The 19,277-nt window shown below is 45.2% G+C and overlaps 1 long non-coding RNA gene across 1 annotated transcript; it reads left to right on the top strand.

The window, feature by feature from the left end:
- The first annotated feature begins 3,637 nt into the window (after window positions 1-3,637).
- Window positions 3,638-18,101, top strand: LOC102472133 (uncharacterized). The gene is made up of 3 exons (XR_337540.3): window positions 3,638-3,789; window positions 15,017-15,158; window positions 17,408-18,101. It is a non-coding gene; the product is annotated as an uncharacterized LOC102472133 (long non-coding RNA).
- The last annotated feature ends 1,176 nt before the right edge of the window (window positions 18,102-19,277 follow it).

A 19,277-nucleotide genomic window follows, 5' to 3' on the forward strand; every position in this document is an offset into this window, starting at 1 on the left:
TGATTCTCATAAAGGTTCACATCCAGGAGTTGGTTAGTGGCTTCTTCTATAACTGACATGTTGGCAGTGCTTCCAAAATTCCCAACACAGTCCCGGTCACCGGTCAGCAGTCACCAGCACAGACTCTTCCGGCTCCGGCACCCTGCCGGCTCAGCGAGTTCCTGTTTTTTTTGGTCAGCATGTTTTCTCTGGCCACAGTGAGTTGCTTGAGTGCAGGTGTGGGGAAGAGCTGGAGAGAGCCGGGTTTTGGACCTGCGACGGCAACACAGCATCTACTCACAGTCCCCCTCTGGCCCTTGTCCTAACTGCAGGGTGTGCAGGGGATGTCCCCCCCCCCCCGGGACTTCGGGCTGAGTCGCGTGGTTTGCTGCACCCAGCAGGATGAGGGCAGGGGGAGGGAGTGCCCCTCCCCTGGCAGAGGCTTCTGGTGAAGCACCCCAACTGCAGCCTACCAAAGGCCAGCCCTGCAGAGCCCTGCTGGGCTAGACAGAGTGCTTGTATCAGAGTTGCTGCTAGTGGGCCCAGAGAGTGTGTGGGCACAATGAGCCCGTGTGCAGGGCCAGCCTCTGTCTGCGAGTGTGGCAGAGGGTGTGGGAGACGGAGCTAGTGGAGCTAGCAGGCCAGAGTGATCAGCACTAGGGAGAGAGGGAGAATGGCAGGAGAAGCCTCTGTGGATCAGAAATGTCAAGGGAGGTGAAGAATTGTGACAGGACTCTAGAACAGGGCTGGAAAGTCTGAGCTGGCCCAGCGTGGACTGCTCGTAACCCAAAGTGACGGGGTTTGAGAAGAGAAGGGGAGTGGATGACTGGGGAGGATGGATGGCAAGGTCCCTTGCAACGAGTAGATGGGATGGCTGAGGAGTCAGGTCCATGGGCCAAGGTAGCCATCGGGGACCTGGAGGGAAATAGCGTGCCATGAGGGAGGAGGAGGACTGCGCCCCAAAGAGTGAGAGCAGAGGGAATCCCCAGTGTCTGCTGTAGGAAGATGTTGCTGAAATCGGAGGACTGCGGTGTTGCGCTCTGCCCATTGTGGCCACTCGGGGAACTAGGAAGAGGACCCACCTCCATACTTGGCTCACCGTGATGGGCAAGGGGACCCGGCCTTCCTGTCGCAGCCCCAAAAGCTCCCACCCACACTTCATCAGCAAAACCAGTCTCCTGGTTGTACCTGACTCCGAGGGGCTCAGGAGCACGGCCCTCGTGAGGGGCAGTGGAGAATCTGTGAGTCAGGGCACACCCAGAAGTTCCTAATGACTTGCAAAGGGCTTAAGGTTCAAGAAGAGGCAGTGATTGCAGGTGGGGGTTGCAGGTGCCCCGGGGACTGTGGCTTCAACAGTGAGCTGAGCTTCACTGCTGGTTACACACAGTGGGGGAGGGGGGAAGCGCCCCCTTGACCACAGGATGACAGAGCAAGTGGTAGGGAGCAGGACAGAGAAGCCTCTTGACTCTGTCCACCCCAGCCACACATCCCAGGGGCACCTTTTTGGCCATTTCTTATTTTATTCTTATGGTGTTTCATCTCCATAATGTAGACAATAGGCTGCATGTTTTCTTCACTTAAGAATTTTGGACAGTATTTATCTTACACAATAAAATAAGTGCTATTTCTTATTTCAACAACCCTTTATTGATACAATTTTTATTGAGATACAATTCATGTCTCATATACTTCACCCACTGAAAGTGCATAATTCAACGGCTTTTAGTATTTTTTATTCAGAGTGGCACAGCTATCACCAAAGTCAATTTTAGAACATTTTCCTCATCCCAAGAAACAAGCCACACCCTTAGCCATCACCATCTCCATCTTCAATCTTCCACCCCTGCAGACCTATGCAACCGACAGGATTCAGGACACGTACATGCGCAGTGTGTTTTTCAAGCCACTGGGGCTGGGATTCAAGCCAGGGCTGGCCATGTGGGCTCCAACTCCCAGTGCACAGTGCTTAGTCAGTGTGCTATGGGGCTAGCTCAGTATTGCATTTCTTTTCATGACTGCACATTATCCCATTGTTTGGATAAAATACATTTTGTTTATCCATTATCAATTGATGAACATTCATTTCCTTCTACCTATTGACTATTTTTTAAAAAATTATTTAGTTTATTATTATTCTAATATTATTATTATTATTTTAAAATTTGACCAGAGAGAGAAGGAGAGAGAGAGCGAGATAGAGAGAAAGTCAGAAAGCAAACCTTCAGGTCCAGGACTTGAATTGTGGTTAGCCACGTGGTAGTCTAGCACCTTACCCACCATGCCACCTGCCAGCCCACCTATTGACTATTACAATGAGTGTTGCTAAACATATTCATGTGCAATTTTTTGTGTGGATATATGTTTTCCCTTTTTTTTTTTTTGTGATATACAAAGGATCTTCAAAAAGTTTATGGGGATATATGTTTTTCCCTTTTTTTTTATTGATATACAAAGGATCTTCAAAAAGTTTATGGAAAATGTGTGTTATGAAAAAAACCATGCATGGATTGTAACATTTTTTGGCACCAAAATAAACTCACACTCCTTCATTATAACGTGTCTAAACAAGATCTAGTTTGAGGCATTAAGAAGGATAGTCATCAGTTTGAAAAGAGCCCCTATCTTTTTCCCTTTTTTTTTATTGATATACAAAGGATCTTCAAAAAGTTTATGGAAAATGTGTGTTATGAAAAAAACCATGCATGGATTGTAACATTTTTTGGCACCAAAATAAACTCACACTCCTTCATTATAACGTGTCTAAACAAGATCTAGTTTGAGGCATTAAGAAGGATAGTCATCAGTTTGAAAAGAGCCCCTATCAGAGTAGATGAATTCTGCTAAAATTGAAGCAGCAACAAACATCGAATTTACAGTGACGCTTGGGTGGAAGAATGGTGAAATCATTGCCGCTTTACAAAAAGTTTATAGGATAATGCCCTAAAGAAATCGGCAATTTCCAAGTGGTAAACTCATTTTAAGAAGGAACAGGATGGGGCCAGCGGGTGGTCTAGTGGTTAAAGTGCTCGACTCCCACATGGCCAACTGTGGTTTGACTTGGGGACCCAGCAGCTTGAAAATCATGCTGGGTGCATGCGTGTGTCCCTAAAATCCTAAGAAGAGACTAGAGGATAAGGGATTGAGTCATGACCATACACCCAGGAGATGATTTCTCACTCTCCTTCTCCCTGTCTCTCTCTATCTCTGGCAAGCACATAGGCTCTATGGCAAAAACCTTGAAAAGAAAAAAAGAAAAGGAAGGGATGAGATGATTTTGAAGATGACACCCAAAATGGAATACTAGTCACATCAATTTGTACGGAAAAAAAAATGATTTTTGTCCTCACTGAAGAGGACTAATATTTTTTAAAGAATCACTTCATTTAATTTAATTTTATTATTATTATTGTTTTAAAATTTGACCAGAGAGAGAGGGAAAGTGAGAAACCAAGCCTCCAGGTCCAGGACTCAAATCCCAGTTGTCCATGTGGGAGGCTAGCATCTTAACCACCACTATACCTGCCAGCACCATGAGAACTAATTATTAACAGCAGAAAAAATAGCCAACACTGATGACATCTCAATGGGTTCAGCTTACACAATTTTTACTGAAAAATTAAAGTTGAGCAAACTTTCTGCTTGACGGGTGCCAAAACTATTATACCCACACCAGTTGCAGATGAGAACAGAGCTTTTGGAGGACATTTTTAACAAGTGGAATCAAGATACTAAAGCATTTCTTTGAAGAATTGTAATAGAAAATGACACATCGCTTTACCAGTGTGATCCTGAAGACAAAACACAATCAAAGTAAGTCTACTAAGAGGAGGAGTGGGCCAGTCAGAATTACTAAGAGGAGGAGTGGGCCAGTCAGAATTACTAGGAGGGGGAGTGGTCCAGTCAGAGTGGAAGCAGACTGGTTGAGAGCAAAGGTCATAGTCACAGGTTTTTTGGATGCTTAAGTCATTTTGCTTGTTGACATTTGGGCAGACTAAAGGATAACATTTGCTTATTGTGAGAGTGTTTTGAGAAAGTTAGCAAAAGCTTTAGCATGAAAATGCTCCGGAAAGCTTCACCAGAGTCCTTGTCTATCATGACAACACTCATTCTTCTCATCAAACAAGGGCAGTTTTGCACATTAAAAAAAAATTTTTTTGGAGAGGTTTTTGCTATAGGGTGTGTGCACTCACCAGAAAGAGACAGAGAGACAGAAACAAGAGATCATCGCCCAGGGGAAATGGCCACACCACAATCCCTTCTCCTCCTTTCTCCTCTCGGGATCTTGGGCACGTATGCACACGCGCCTGGCGTGAGTTTAAGCCACTGGGTCTGGGACTCGAACTATGGTCGATGATATGAGAGTCCAGTGACATAGCCATTACACCTACTGCTGGTCCCCAGTTTTGTACCCTATGTGCATGATTTGGGTCTTTTGGACTTTTTTCTGTTTCCTAATCTTAATACATCTTTAAAGGGCACCCACTTTCCTTCAGTTAGCAATGTAAAAAAAGACTGCACTGATATAGGTAGACACCCAGGGCCCTCAGTTCTTTAGAGATGGACTAAATGACTGTGTAGACACACACACACACACACACACATGTATATATATGTATTAGTTTTCTACAGGGCACACGTGCTCACTGGAGAGTGTCACAGGCAAAGTGAGAAATCACCCCTCAGGGGGATGACCATGCCACAATCCCTTCTTCCATTCTCCTACTGGGATTTTGGGCATCCATGCACATGCACCTGACATGCTCTTCAAATGACCAGTTTTGGGACTGAAATTGCAGAGTCAGCCATGTGGGGTCCAGCACTTTAGCCTCACCACCTGCTGGACCAATAGAGGTAGCACTTTTCATTTTTTACCTTTTTTTCCCTATGCATTTATTTATTTATAAAATTTTATATAACAAAAAATGCACAGGTAACATTTATAACAATAACTTACAGACAAACTAATGATAAACTATAATTTCACAAAAGATGGTGAACATTTTGCACACTTGTCAGTCCTTTATTTTAGACAAGGCGCTTTTTTGGTGACAAACAGATACACACTAGAGTGAACTATAATATTTCCGGACAATACAGAGAAAAGGTCTTGATTTGTTTTTCTCTTGTAAGTGTAAGTTTATCATGTATAATCTTCAAATATTATTGCACTTAAACTTTCATAATTTGATAAAGCATTCATGAAACAATTTGCAGACTAGTTTAACAGACACATAACACCTTTTTAAAAGAGATTTTTGCTATAGGGCACATGAGCTTGCTGGAGAGACAGAGAGAGAAAGTGAGAAATCGCCCCCCAGGAGAGATGGCAACACCACAATCCCTTCTCCTTTCTCCTCTTGGGATTGCAGGCAGATACGCACAAGTGCCTGGTATGGATTTTAAGCTGTCTGAGTCTAGCACTTGATCTGTGGTTGGCCACATGGGAGTCCAGCACTTTAACCACCTGTAGGCCCCCGCATAACACTTTTAAGCAGATATAACTGTCCTAATTATTTTTCTCATACCCACTCTTTACTATTTTTACCTAATTTTTTTGGAGAGGTTTTTGCTATAGGGTACGTATGCTTGCCAGAAAGATAGAGAGGAATAGAGAGACAGAAAGTGAGAAGCCACCCCCCGGGGGGATGGCCATGCTGCAATCCCTTCTTCTCCATCCTCCTCTTGGGATCTTGGACATGCACACGCATGTGCCTGGCATGAGCTTTAAGCCACCAGGTCCAGGGCTAGAACTGTGGTCAACTACAGGGGAGTCCAGCAATGTAGCCATTATGCTATCTGCTGGTCCCACTATTTTTACCTTCTAATTCAATTTTTTTCCACACAATTTTTGAAGTTCCCTAATATATATCTAGGAGTAGAATTGCTGGGCCATGTAGTGTCCTGTTAACCTTTGGAGGAATTGTCAAACTGTTTTCCACACAGCAGTGGCACCATTTTATATTCCCACTGGAATGTGTGTGAGTTCCAATTTGCTCATGTTTGTCAACACTTGTTATCATTTGCTCTATTTTTTTTTCTTTTTTTTGGAGAGGTTTTTGCTATAGAGCGCGTGCGCTCGCCAGACAGACAGAGAGAGACAGAGAGATAGAAAGCGAAAAATAACCCCCCAGGGGGGATGGCCAAGCCGCAATCCCTTCTCCTCCATTCTCCTCTCGGGATCTTGGGCACGCACGCACACGCATCTGGTGTGAGTTTAAGCCACCAGGTCCGGGACTCGAACCGCAGTTGACTACATGGGAGTCCAGTGACATAGCCATTACGCTAACTGCTGGTCCCTCTTTTGCTCTTTTGATCATAGTTATCCTGTTGGTTGTGAAGTGTTCTCATTGTGGTTTTGATTTCCATTTCTCCAAGGGCAAGTGATGCTGAGTACTTTCAATGTGTTTATTGGACACTAATTTATATTCTTTGGAGAAATATCTATTATGATCTATTCATTGCCTATTTTAAAACAGGGTTGTCTTTTTGTTCTAGAGATATAAGAATTCTCTGTATGTTCTGGATACTAGATTCTTATCAGAGATATGATTTACAAATATTTTCTTCCATTCAGTAGGTTGTCTGTTCCATCTTAAAAGTGTCGTTTGGGTCAGTCCTGTGGTGCAGCAGTTAAGTCTGTGCATAGAAAGCTGGATCTCACATGGCTGGCTGTGGTTCAGATGTTAGCCCAGTGTGCCCCAAATCCTGATGAGATGGAGAAATAGAGGGAAAAGTGTTGTGGTGTGGCCACACCCCATTGGAGGGTGCTTTCTCCCTCTTTCTCTCTCTCTTGCACATGCCCTCTGGAAATTTTTTTAAAAAAGGAAGGAAGAAAAAGGAAGAAAAAAGAAAAGAAAAAGGGACCACTCCATGGTCAGGTGATTAAGGGAGCCATATCCTACATGGCTGACAATGTGGTTTGAATGCCAGACTTGGTGGCTTGAAAAACACACCAGGCATGTGTGCCCAATACCAAACGGAATGGGAAAATGGAGGATAAAGGACTGTGGAGTAACCACGCCCCACTGTTAGTACTTTCTCCCTCTCCCTGTCTCTGGCAAGGGCACATACCTTCTGTCAAATTAAAAAATGAAAGAAAAAGGAAAGGAAAAGAATAAATCATGGAGGTTGGCTTTGATAACCTCCAATTTATTAATATCGGGCTGTCAGGAAAGTCATGATGCATTTTTTCATAGAAAAGCGTGTCACGACTTTCCTGACAACCTAATAATTATTTTTGTTGTTGATTGTGCTTTTGGTATCATATCTAAAAAAACCATTGCCAAATCCAAGGTCATGAAGATTTACCCCATATTTGAAAGTACCCCTAATGGGAAATTTTAGTCACATTGCAAACCTTTCTCCTGCACCTCTCTATCCTGTTGGGATTTGGGGCAAGCATGCACACATGCCTGGGATGTTTCTCAAGCTGCCAGGTCTGGGATTCAAACCATCTGGTCAGCCATATTGGTTCCAGCCACTTTGAGCACCAGAACATGGAGCTGGCCCCCTTTGATCCATTTTGCGTTTTATTTTTGTATGCAGAGTGAGAGAAGGTCCAATTGTGTCCCTTGCATGTAGATATCCAGTGGTCTCAGCTCCATTTGATGAAGATAGTATTTTATTATTCAAAGGTCTTGTTACTCTTGTCAAAATTCAATTGAACATGGATGTGTGGGTTCACTTCTGGATTCTTCGTTCTGTACTCTTGAGGTGTATGTGTTTCCTATTCCTGTTTTGTGTGTTTTCCTCAAATTTGGTCTGAGGCCTGTCTCTGGACAGTGGCTATAAACTCTATCTAGCCTTTTCTTGGTGGGGCTCTAGAGGATTTGGTCCTGGATGTTTATGGTGTGCTTCCAGAGTACTTTTTTTTTTTTTTTAAGGTTTTTGCCACATAGTGTGTATGCTCACCAGAGAGACAGAGAGACAGCGAGACAGTTAGAGGAAAAGTGAGAAATCATCACCTGGGGGGATGGCCACACAACAATCCCTTCTCCATTCTCCTCCTGGGATTTTGGGCACGTGCCTGGCGTGAGTTTCAAGCTGCCTGGTCTGGGACTTGAACTGTGGTCATCCATATGAGAGTGTCTTTACCATTATACCACCTGCTGGCCCTCACAGGGTACTTTACACCCTGGAGGACAGCTTGACGTCTCTGAGTCTGACTGTGACCAGGAGTCCCTCCCACAGGAAGCTTGTTTTTATGGCACACGCCATGGTGGCTCTTGTCTGTGCTCAGTGTACTCCTCCCAAGACAGCCCCTGACTGGGGAGGGTCACATGCCACCCACAGAAGGCAGCTCACCAAGCACAGGAAATGACAGCCATTTTATTCCTTACAGCCCGAGAGGAGCAGGCAGCGGGAGGGGTCGGCCACGTGGGCCCCATCAGACTGCGCCGCTGAGCTGGCCCTACCTCCAGTAGCATTGTCATTTTCAGGGTATCCATTCTGCCCTCAATAACTTTTTCCTCTCCCCCTCAGCTCTTCACTTTGTAAAAGGAACCTTTCAGAGTTCTTGTTTATTCTTCTACTTGTCCCTCCCACCACCTGTTATTAACGAGGTGGGATGTCTTCTGCAGTGTTCTGGTGTTTCAGACAAAGAATTGAATGAAATACACCAATATTGCAAGGAAAGGGTAGTTTGTTAAGTAAAAGTGAAAAGGAAACTCCCAAGAAGTAAGAGTGGGCCCACGTGTGAAAGAGAAGTGGCCCAAGGGCCGTGGTTGTCGCTTTCCATGAGGTTTTTAATTCCTTAACCTGGGTAGTGTTAGTTGGTCACTGCTGGGCCCACTGATTACTTTCATCCCATTGGTTATAGCAAATGTGGCTTAATCAGCTAGAAACCCCACACTGGAGAGCTCTCGCCCACATTACCTCTGGGAAGTGTGTGGAATTTTCTGCCTGATCGGTTTTTCTGTCTAGCTCCCTAAACAGATGCTCCAGCCTCTTACCTGCTTCCATTCCCTAGCTTTCTTCTGCCTCGTTAATACCGTTGCACCTAATCCAACCGTCAGCCACTGAGCACTTGCCGTGTGTGCCAGGCTCTGCTCTAAGAGCTTTACCTGTGTGCTTTCCTTATGTAATTTGCCAGAGGACATGTGTGCTCATTGGAGAGAAACAGAAAGAGAGCGAGCAAGCGAGAAAGCACTCCCCACCAAGACCAGTCATGCTGCAATCCCTTCTCCTCCGTCTCTCCCTTCTTTCAGGAGTTTGGGCACACACACATGCACCTGGTATGTTTCATCAAGTGGGACTCAAACTGGATGACTGACCATGTGGGATCGAGCCACTTTAACCACCATGCCACAACTGGCCCAGAACTCTCTCTGTATGAACTACTAGGTTCTTTCTCACAACCGAAGAGGAGCACTACCTTGTCAGTACTTTTCCGGAGAGGGAAGTGAGGATGATGAGGTTGAGTGCCTTGCCCAGGCTGGCAGCTGGAAGGGAGCAGACCTGGGGTTCAGACCTATACCATCCCGCTCCTGGATATGCTTTTATTCACTGAGCTTTGTGCCTCTCCTGCACCGACAACCAACCTAGCCTTGGCATGGATTAGTCTGGGTCACGTAAAATTGCTATTTCACCTACAAAAAAAAATTTGGCAATTTCATGAGTCAACTTATTTACAAAGAACGGAGAGAGCACTCGGATTTGAAGGAGTATGAATACATGTCGACCGGGTAGCTGGAGGGGGGCATTTTCTGAGTCAGGTTTCTCTGCACAACGTTGGGATGTACTGAGTGACCTCTGAGAACGCTGTGGCTCTGAGCCAAGGACACCTGCACGTACTGCCATCTTCTGAGCAAAGACTGTAGTCCTTCCAGAGATGAAAGACCCTGTTGGGGGCGGGGGTGGTAAATCCCAAGGGAGAGGAAGGAATAGGTCTCTCGCACTGAGCCATTCACCCAGTTGGAGTCCCTGGGGACAGGCTGGCAGCCTGGGCAGCACTACTCCCTGGGCTCTGTATTTGCGGACTTCACCTTTTGTCCTGGAACAAGGGCAAGGGAATATGGCCACCTGGTTGGCCTCTGGATTGTTTGATTGAGAATGTTCCTTTACATAAGATGTGGTAAAAAGACCTTGAACTTCAATTTCTCTGAACATTAAAGAGAAGGGGGGTACTGGCAGGTGGCACGATGTTTAAGGGCGTTGGACTCTCACATGGCCAACCGTGGTTTGAGTCTCTGCCCTGGCGGCTTGTTCTCTCACTTTCTCTCTTTCTCTCTATCTTTCTCTGTCCCTCTCTGGTCAAATTCAAATAAAATGAATAAAATTAAATAAAATAATTCTTAAAAAGAGAGAGAGAGAGAGAGAGAGAGAGAAAGAGGGGCCAGCCAATGGCATGGCGGTTAATGCATTGGACTTCCACGGTTTGAGTCTCAGACCCAGTGGTTTGAAAATCATGCTGGGCATGTCTGCATGTGTGCCCAAACTTCCGAGAAGAGAATGAAGGACAAAGGATTGTGGGATGGCCATCCTCCCTGGGGGATGACTTCCCTCTATTTCTCTTTCTTTTTCTGGCAAGCCCATGCACTCTATGGTAAAAATTAAAAATGAAAAAAAAAAAAAAAGAAAGTTATTTCAGCTTTGGTCTATGTTTTTTCATAGAACTTGACGAAGGGAGCACAGCCATATTTTAAAAATTCAGGTAGTTTCAGATCAATGGCATTGTTCTCATTTGAGCTCTTGCAAAGCCACCGGGGAGGAAGCCTCACTGGATGACATGCACGGGGCATTAGAAGTTCTTTAGGGGACTGGCCCCATAGCCTAGTGGTTAAGGGAGCCAGATTCCACATGGCTGACCACAGTTCTAATCCTGTGCTCTGCAGCCTGAAAAGCATGCAGGACTCATGTGTGTGTGCCCCAAATCTCAACAGGGTGAAGAAATGGAGGAGAAGCGATTGCAGCATGACCATGTCCCTGGGGGAAGGAATGTGCTTTCTCCCTCTTTCTGTCTCTCTGTCGCTCTGTTGAGAACATACATATCCTTTGGCAATTAAAAAAATTAAGTTATTCGGGCCTTGAAACTCAATCAGCTTTTGGGACTAGCATGTGGTATAGCGGTTAAAAGCACTGGATTCCCACATGGCTGACTGTGGTTCAATTCCCAGACCTGACAGCTTGCTTTCTCATTTTCCCTTACACACTCTCTGTCTCTGTCTGGTCAAACTAAAAAATAATAATAATAACGAATGGAAGTAAATAAATAATTTAAAAAATCCCAACTCAATCAGATTTGTCAGTAATAAAGGTGATACAATCAAAACAAAGCCTACCAAGGTTAAACTTTCAGATGCCTGAACCCTTTCTCTCAAATCCCACATCTGACCTACCCACAGATATCACTGGCTGTCATTCATTCGCAATATATTCAGACACAGGATTTACAAAAGACCAAAGAGAATCACAGCAAATTCAGAAATGGACCCATCAAGTGACATCCAGCCTCCTGATTTACCACAAAATGTGATTCAGTGGGTAAAGGCGAATGTTATTTTTGCAGTAGATGATGCTGGAGCAATTGATTGTCAATGCAGAAAAGACAATCTCGCCCCCCACACAGTACTGAGGTAAATCATAGATACGTGCGTGGTAAAAGAATAAAGCTTATGGCAAAGACAGAAAACATTCTCAGGAACTTGGGGAGGCCAAAAATATCTTACATAGGGTGCAGGAAAAACGATCCACAAAAGAGCGGTACATTGGAGCAGATTACATCTAAGAACGTGGTCATCAAAAGACATCAGTGGGAGTGGGGACAGGCATACCCACAGCCTGGAAGGAGATACAGCGGGATTTATTTCCAGATTGTATAAAGAACTGGAAATACATAAGAAAAATATAAAGTACTCAATTTTTAAAAGAGTTTTTGCCTTAGGGCCTGTGCACTCACTGGAGAAAAAGAGAGACAAAGACAGTGAAAGGGAAAAAGAGAAATCACATCCCAGGGGGGATGGTCATGCCACAATCCCTTCTCCTCCATTCTCCTCCTGGGATCTTGGGCACGCACACATGCACCCGGTGTGATTTTGAAGCCACCAGGTCCAGGACCCAAACCATGGTCAACCATGTGGAAGTCCAACACAGTAACTGCTATGCGATCCGCCCCTAAACTGCTCAATTTTACAAAATGGGCAAGGCCAGCAGTGGTGGCGTGCGCTGCTAAAACACTCTGCTCTGGGGCTGGGACCACGTGGGAGGCCTGGGTTCAATTCCTAGTCAACCAAAAGGCTGCGTACGGCAGTGGGAATTGGTGGTTCCACCTTCTCAAGAGGCTGAGGCAGGAGAATTGTGAGGTCAAAAGTGTCCTGGGTAACCTAGCAAGACCCTGTCTAAAAAACAAGCCTGAGTTGGGTGTACACACTCTAGCCCCAGCAGGGAGGCTGAGGCAGGAGATCACCACCCAGTGAAAACCTGTCTTATAAGGAAAAAAAAGAAGGAGAAAAAGGGCAAGAGACTTGCTCAGGTGCTTCACAGAGATATGCAAGGAGTAAAAAGTGGCAACTTTATTAGTCATCAGAAGTATGCAAATTGAGGGACCAGCAACTGGCGTAATGGCTATGTCGCTGAACTCCCATGTAGTTGACTATGGTTTGAGTCCTGGACCCGTTGGTTTAAACTCACACTGGGCATGTGGGTGTGTGTGCCCAAGATCCCGAGAGGAGAATGTAGGAGAAGGGATTGCGGCGTGGCCATCCTCCCTGGGGGGTGATTTCTCACTTTCTGTTTCTCTGTCTTTCTGGTGCATGTGCCCTATAGCAAAAAAACTCTCAAAAAGCCCCAAAAAACAGAAAACAACAACAAAAAGAAGTATGCAAATTGAAACTAGCGTAATCCATAATTGCATGCCAACCAGAATAGTTTTAAAAGATAAAGCCAAGACAGTCTACCCCAGACTCAGAGCCCTGCCCATCCCCCATCAGGGCCCCAGCTGCCTTCATTTCTAGCCTGGCTTGCAGTAATGGGCTCCACCCTGGCCCCTTCCTCCACACCTACCGCTCCTCTGGAGTCTATTCCCACACTGCGGTGAGATACTGCTTTACCCACACAGATGAGAACTCATCGCTCTCCTGGCCACCCTGCCCAGGGCTTGGACTGAGTCCAGGTGCTGTGTGTGGCCCACGAAGCCCTGGGAGATCTACCTGACTTCCTTCCCAACCTCTGACTCTTCCCTGTGTTCTGTGTCTTCAACATGCTGTGGAAGAGGCTGTTGCTTTCCAGGGGTCCAAGGCCCTTCCCTCTGGCACCCCATGAAGTGAGTCCTCAGTGGTCACGGTGGCTTGCTTTGTCCAGTGAAGTGACTCACGCATCATTCTAATCAGAGACTCAATCAGTCAGCGAGAGCTTCCTGTCTCTCCCTCTGCCGGCAGATTCCAGGTGAGGCTGCCCCTCTGTCTGGCCCGCAGAGAGACAGTTCTGAGCTGCAGTGGGCTCCCCATGGATGCAGAGGGTAGGTGGGAAAGGAGCCACCGAGGTTTCAGGGCTGTTTCCACAGCATGACCTGGTGTTAGGCCGTCCTGGTGGTGGACCTGCCCTCACTCTTCCTCTGCTCCTCTATCTTCTTTCTTCCCAGCGAGTCAGCCTACAGCGCCATTGACTGACCATTGATTCCTTTGTAACCATATATGCACGCCTCACGCTGCCAGTTCCAAGCCAGCTCTGTCCAGCACAGGTGAATGTTGCAGCCAAGCTGAGCCAGCAAAAGTGAAACATGGAAGTGAAACATGGCTCCGTTAAGACAATATTCAAAACCAGGCAAAACTGTTCTCTTTATTGAAGCATATGTAGGTTGCAAAGTAATAAAAGCAAAACACGTACATTATCCCAAATATCGACAGTGATTTCCTTTAGAAGAAAGGAAGAGATTTTGGCCAGGGAGGGCTGCCCCAGGGTGCTGGCAATGTGATACATTGTGACCAGTGCAGTACTTACTAGGATGGTCACCTTGTTCTTTATTATTAGTTTTGCTCCAGGGCATGTGTACTTACCAGAGACAGAGAGAAGGAAAGTGAGAAAACATCCCCCATCTCCTCTTGGGATTCTAGACACACATGCACTAGTGCCTGGCATGTTTTTCAAGCCACTGGGTCTAGGACTCAAACCTCATTTGGCCATGTGGGATCCTGCCACTTTAATCTCCATGCAGTCTGCTGGCCCTTGAATTCTTCTTTAAACCAGACTCAGGTTTTAAGTATTTGCTGTATGCATCACACATCTAATTAAGAATATGACAGGGCTGGCCTATGTGGGCTGGTGTTTAAAGGAACTGGATCCCACAGGGCCAACTGTGCAGTTGAAGTCCTGGCCCCAGCAGCTTGAAAAAACGTGCCAGGTGTGTGTGTGTGCACCCCACATCTCAACGGAGTGGAAAAATGAAGGAAATGCAGTATGACTGCGCCTCATTAGGGGGTGCTTTCTCCCTATCTATCTTTTTCTGGTGAGACACACACACACACACACACACACACACACACACACACACACATAAATATATATCATGAAGGCCAGCTAAGAAATGCCACATATGCATAGTTGGGAGATTTCTAAGAAGATCTAAACAGAATAAGTTAATTATTTGATGTAATTCATCCTTGAACATCCATAAATCCCATGAAATTGTGGCTTCATTAAAATATGCTGCTAGACTCTGTTCACTAATACATACATATAGATGTATATACTAAGAATTTTACCTTGTTTCTTTTTGCCAGAGTGAGACAGAGACAAAGTACCCCTCAACAAGGCACTGTCATGCCACCAACCTTTTTTCTCCATTCCCCCTTCCCATCAGAATTTTGTGCACATGGGCACACGCAGACAGTGTGTTTAATCAAGCAGCTGGGACAGGGACTTGAACTGTGGTTGGCCATGGTTTCTTGTTCCTTATGCATAGGGCTTAACCACTGCGCTAAGGGGCTGGCCCATGTCTGCTAGTATTGTCTGTAGGGTTTTTGCATTCAGTAAATACTGGGATTTCCCTTTAATTCTGTGTGTCATTTTTGCCAGATTTATTGGTGGTGTTCTCATTTTACAGAAAGAATTTGGAAGCTGTCCTGTTTTCTGCTTGTTCTGAGAATAAGTAACTCCATTCGGGTAAATGAGATGTGACATGCTGGATATCGTGTCTGCTCTTCTCTGTAACTGGCTTTTCTCTGCCATCTTGCCATTCATCCGAGGTAAGGTAAAACCCCACACAGACCAAGGCACCAGAGGTAGGCAGAGAATGGCAGCTTCTTCTTTTTAGTTTTGCTGTAGAATGCATGCGCTCACTGTGGACAGCAAGGGAAAGTGAGAAATCACTTCCCTGGGGGAATGGCCATGTTGCAATCACTTCTCCACAAGTATCCCCCTGGGATTTTGGGCATGCGCGTGCACACGCATGCACACACACACACACCCAGCGTGATTTCTTTCAACCCACCAGGTACAGAACTTGAACCAGTCAACCACATGGGATCTAATGCCTAAATTATGTTACCTGCTGGGCTGGCAACTGTTCTGATTGGGTCAAAGGCGTCACGAGACCTCTGGGCTCTTCCAGTCAGAACCAGTACATCTGACGGTTGTTGGAAACAGTTCATTAGATTGTTACCTGCAGCTAATAGCACACTGGGATAACTGGGATATTTCCAAAGTGGTTTCCTCTGCTATAAAGTGAGGCTCTCCTATTCTCAAAAAGGTATGTGGGTTAACTGAGATAAAGAGCCTGACCCAAAGAGGTCCTTTTCTTCCTTTGCTCCATGTCAACCTCAGCTCCCCATGCCATGCTTGGATTTTCAAGGAAGGTAATTCAATTTCCATGCCATTCCCAACCTGGTCATTTGCCATTTCCAAAGCCTTTGAGATTTGTATTCCCTGGCCCTGAAGGGACTTCTCCAGGCACCTAAGGGTGCCAGGAGCAGCAGGTATTAGGAGATGCCTCTTCTGCTTGAGCACCCACTCCATGGGGAAAAGACCCTTGCCCCTTTCATCCTGCAGTGCCAGCTGGAATATTTGCTGAGGCATGTGCTACATTTGGCGCACTACTGGCAGGTGCACAGCAGGTCACAGAACCAATGGTGTGGCTGAGTCAGGGATTATGTAAAACGAAGTGCTGTAGGGAGCCATTTCTCAGGGCCTGCTAATATGCAAGATCACAGTGTCTGGGGTATCTCACAATACTTTCTACATCTGCATGTTTAAATAGCGCAAAAAATTATGATGCTATTCCATCAAATGACACTGAGCTTTGATGAGAGCAAGTTAAAAAGTCCCAGTTGGTGGGACCAGCAGATGGCATAATGGTTATGTCGCTGGACTCCCACAGTCAACCCTGGTTCCAGTCCCAGACCTGGTGGCTTAAATTCATGTTGGGCATGTGTACGGGCACACCCAAAATCCTAAGAAGAGAATGGAGAAGGGATTGTAACATGGCCAACCCCTGGGGGGGATGATTTTCCACTTTCTGTCTCTGTCTCTCCAGCGAATGCACGTGCCCTATAGCAAAAATCTCCCTAAAAAAGTCCCATTTGACTAATTAAAATTTGGAAATCTTGATCACATCTCTTTGGGAAAATTAATATGGACTGTGAAATCCATTCTGAGAACCACTAAACAGGGAAACTGGCCCATGCGATGCTCAGGAGTGCCAGGACTGTCTTACTGCCATCATGAAGATGGGGATTTGTAGTACTCATCTTTGTTTTCTAGCTTTGAATTTGTTTTATCTGCTGCTGGTACACAAGCAATCCTGCATTGTGAATCAAGGACATAATCCACCACTCAGTTTAGATACTGCAATGACCACATCACCAATCTCTTCTCCAAATGTTCATTCAAAGAAGTGAATTTTTTCCGATGAACAGGGCAGTGGTGACCCCACTGTTGTCTTTAAGAAACATTTGAAAATGATTCCCAATGCCTGTATACACACACAGTAAACTTGCCACATCTGACTCAAAAAGCAAGAAATGCTTTCTAGGAGCAAACGGAAAGAAGAGCAGTCACCACCACTGCAATCAGATGTGTTGACACTGACTTAGGTCCCTTCCAGCAGCTCCTCTCCACTTGGTTTGTCTCACGTCCCCACATAATACCCAGGACGAGAAACAACAGTGACTTCTGGACCTGAATTGATTGCAAATCAAAATATTTTTTGGGGGGGGGCGGGGGGGGAGGGTTTTGCTATAGGGTGCATGTGCTCGCCAGAAAGACAGAAACTGCCAGAGACAGAAAGCAAGAAATCACCCCCCAGGTGGGGAATGGCCATGCCGCAATTCGCGTTGGGATCTTGGGCATGCACGCACACGGGCCTGGCGTGAGTTTAAGCCACCGGGTCCAGGACGCGAACCGCAGTGAGCTACATGGGAGTTCAGCAACATAGCCATTTCGCTAACTGCTGGTCCCCAAAATGATTTCAAGTGGCTTTTCTATTCTTTGTTTATAGAACTCTGCTTGGCCCCAGGACCTACCTGAAATCATTGATCTGCCACCAGTAGACTGCCCAAGCTGCTTTTACTGGGCTCCTCTGTATCAAGTGTGATCCAATTACACCAAAAATATCAGCAACAAGACATGGGACGTCCTCGAGACAAGCCTGCCATCAGGGTCTGGAACCATTTGTTCTTATTCTGCAGGCTTATCTTACTTCAACAGCAATGTTTGAAGACCCTTTTCAATAGCATTTTCATTTAAATAGACTTTGAGCCCCAAAGCTGATTTTAACCAAGTTAAGATACACAAAGCACAATTTCTGCCATCCTCTCTCTTCAGATTCAGTGGAAATGTCTCAGTCTCCTCAACTGTGATGAAACTTAAGGGAGAATAAAAAGAAATTATTTGTATTGATTTTTCTGGGGCCATGGTATACAAGGATTAAAACAAAACTACCTGCATCACTAAGAATTGCCATGAATTCATCCAAAATTACCTATTGTAAAAAAAAAAAAAAACATGAAACAACATAGAATCAAACCTAAACAAAACCAGTGTTCCAGCAACAGAATCAATTTTAGAATTTCACCATACAGCAATTGACTTCCATGAAATATATGTTAAGCAGTATTTTCTTCCAAACATTAAGCACGTAATTACGACAAAGCTATTTTCCCTTACACAGAGTTTTAATGAACTCTACCTCAACTCCCACTATGACGGGTAGATGGGAGTAAGTGGATGTATTCTAGAGCTGGACATTGAGAAATCCACAGGTGTTCCACCTTAAAGATGAAATACACAAATGCCAAATGTAGTTTCAGATGGTGACATGGACCTGTGCTGGGGTTTGCCTTGCGGCTTAGTTTTAAGTCTGAAGCCCTAACCCTTGCAGAGGTGTGGTGTGAACCTGCAAGAGGACAGTTACCCTCCCAGCACACAGATGCCTTGAGTCATTATGACACAAGAAGTTTGGGGAAGTCACGTCCAACAGGTTCTTTTGGTTGTTGCTTTTTAGAATTTTATTATCTTACAATTTGCTATAGGGCAGGTGAACTCATTGGAAAGAGATGTAAAGTTGGGGAGAGACAGAGGGAAGATGAGAAACAAAGCTGCCAGGTCTGGGACTCAAACTGTGGCTGGCCATGTGACAGAAAATATACTTAAAGGGCCTTAACCACCATGCTCCCTTGCCTGTTTTTAAGAAGACGGGTCTGCTAACAGGGCTTCTTTCTTGGTAGTTCAATGAAATAGCAATTCACTAAGATGAAGCAGCAACACACACACATAGGTTCTTCAACTGCTCCAGAGGAGCATATTCGTATTTTTCGCACCAAGCATGTTTCAAGGATATATTGGAACTCTAAGCAAAACAAGAAAAGTCATACTTAGGAAAGAAAAGGATAACATTGAGGAGGTCCCAGTCTAGGGGTTAAGGAAGCCAGATCCCATATGGCTGACCATAGTATGAATTCTGTACCCATGGCTTGAAAAACACACCAGATGTGTGCCCAAAATCCCAGAGGCACAAATGGAGAAGGGACTGTATGCCCTGTTGGGAGGGTGCTCTCTCCTGCTCTCTGTTGAGTGCACAATTAAAACCAAAAAAGAAAACACTGACAATGGTCCACTGACTGCATCTGATCACCAGATGAGCTTTCCTGTGAACACCAGAAAGTTTAGAAAAGGTGTATATTTACAGGAGCCCTAAGAATCTGCTAACGAATGAGGAAAGAGATCCCAATGGGCTTCCTATGCCACCCTTGAAGAGAAAGTGAATTACTCGTTCATATGTAGACAGAAAGGAGAAATAGATCTCTCATACAAATTTTTTTTTTTTTTGATTAGTTTTTATTTTTAGCATATGAATTTTTTTTTTTTTT

The sequence above is a fragment of the Tupaia chinensis genome, unplaced genomic scaffold (genome assembly GCF_000334495.1).
Source record: "Tupaia chinensis unplaced genomic scaffold, TupChi_1.0 Scaffold147038_1, whole genome shotgun sequence".
Taxonomy (NCBI): Eukaryota; Metazoa; Chordata; class Mammalia; order Scandentia; family Tupaiidae; genus Tupaia; species Tupaia belangeri.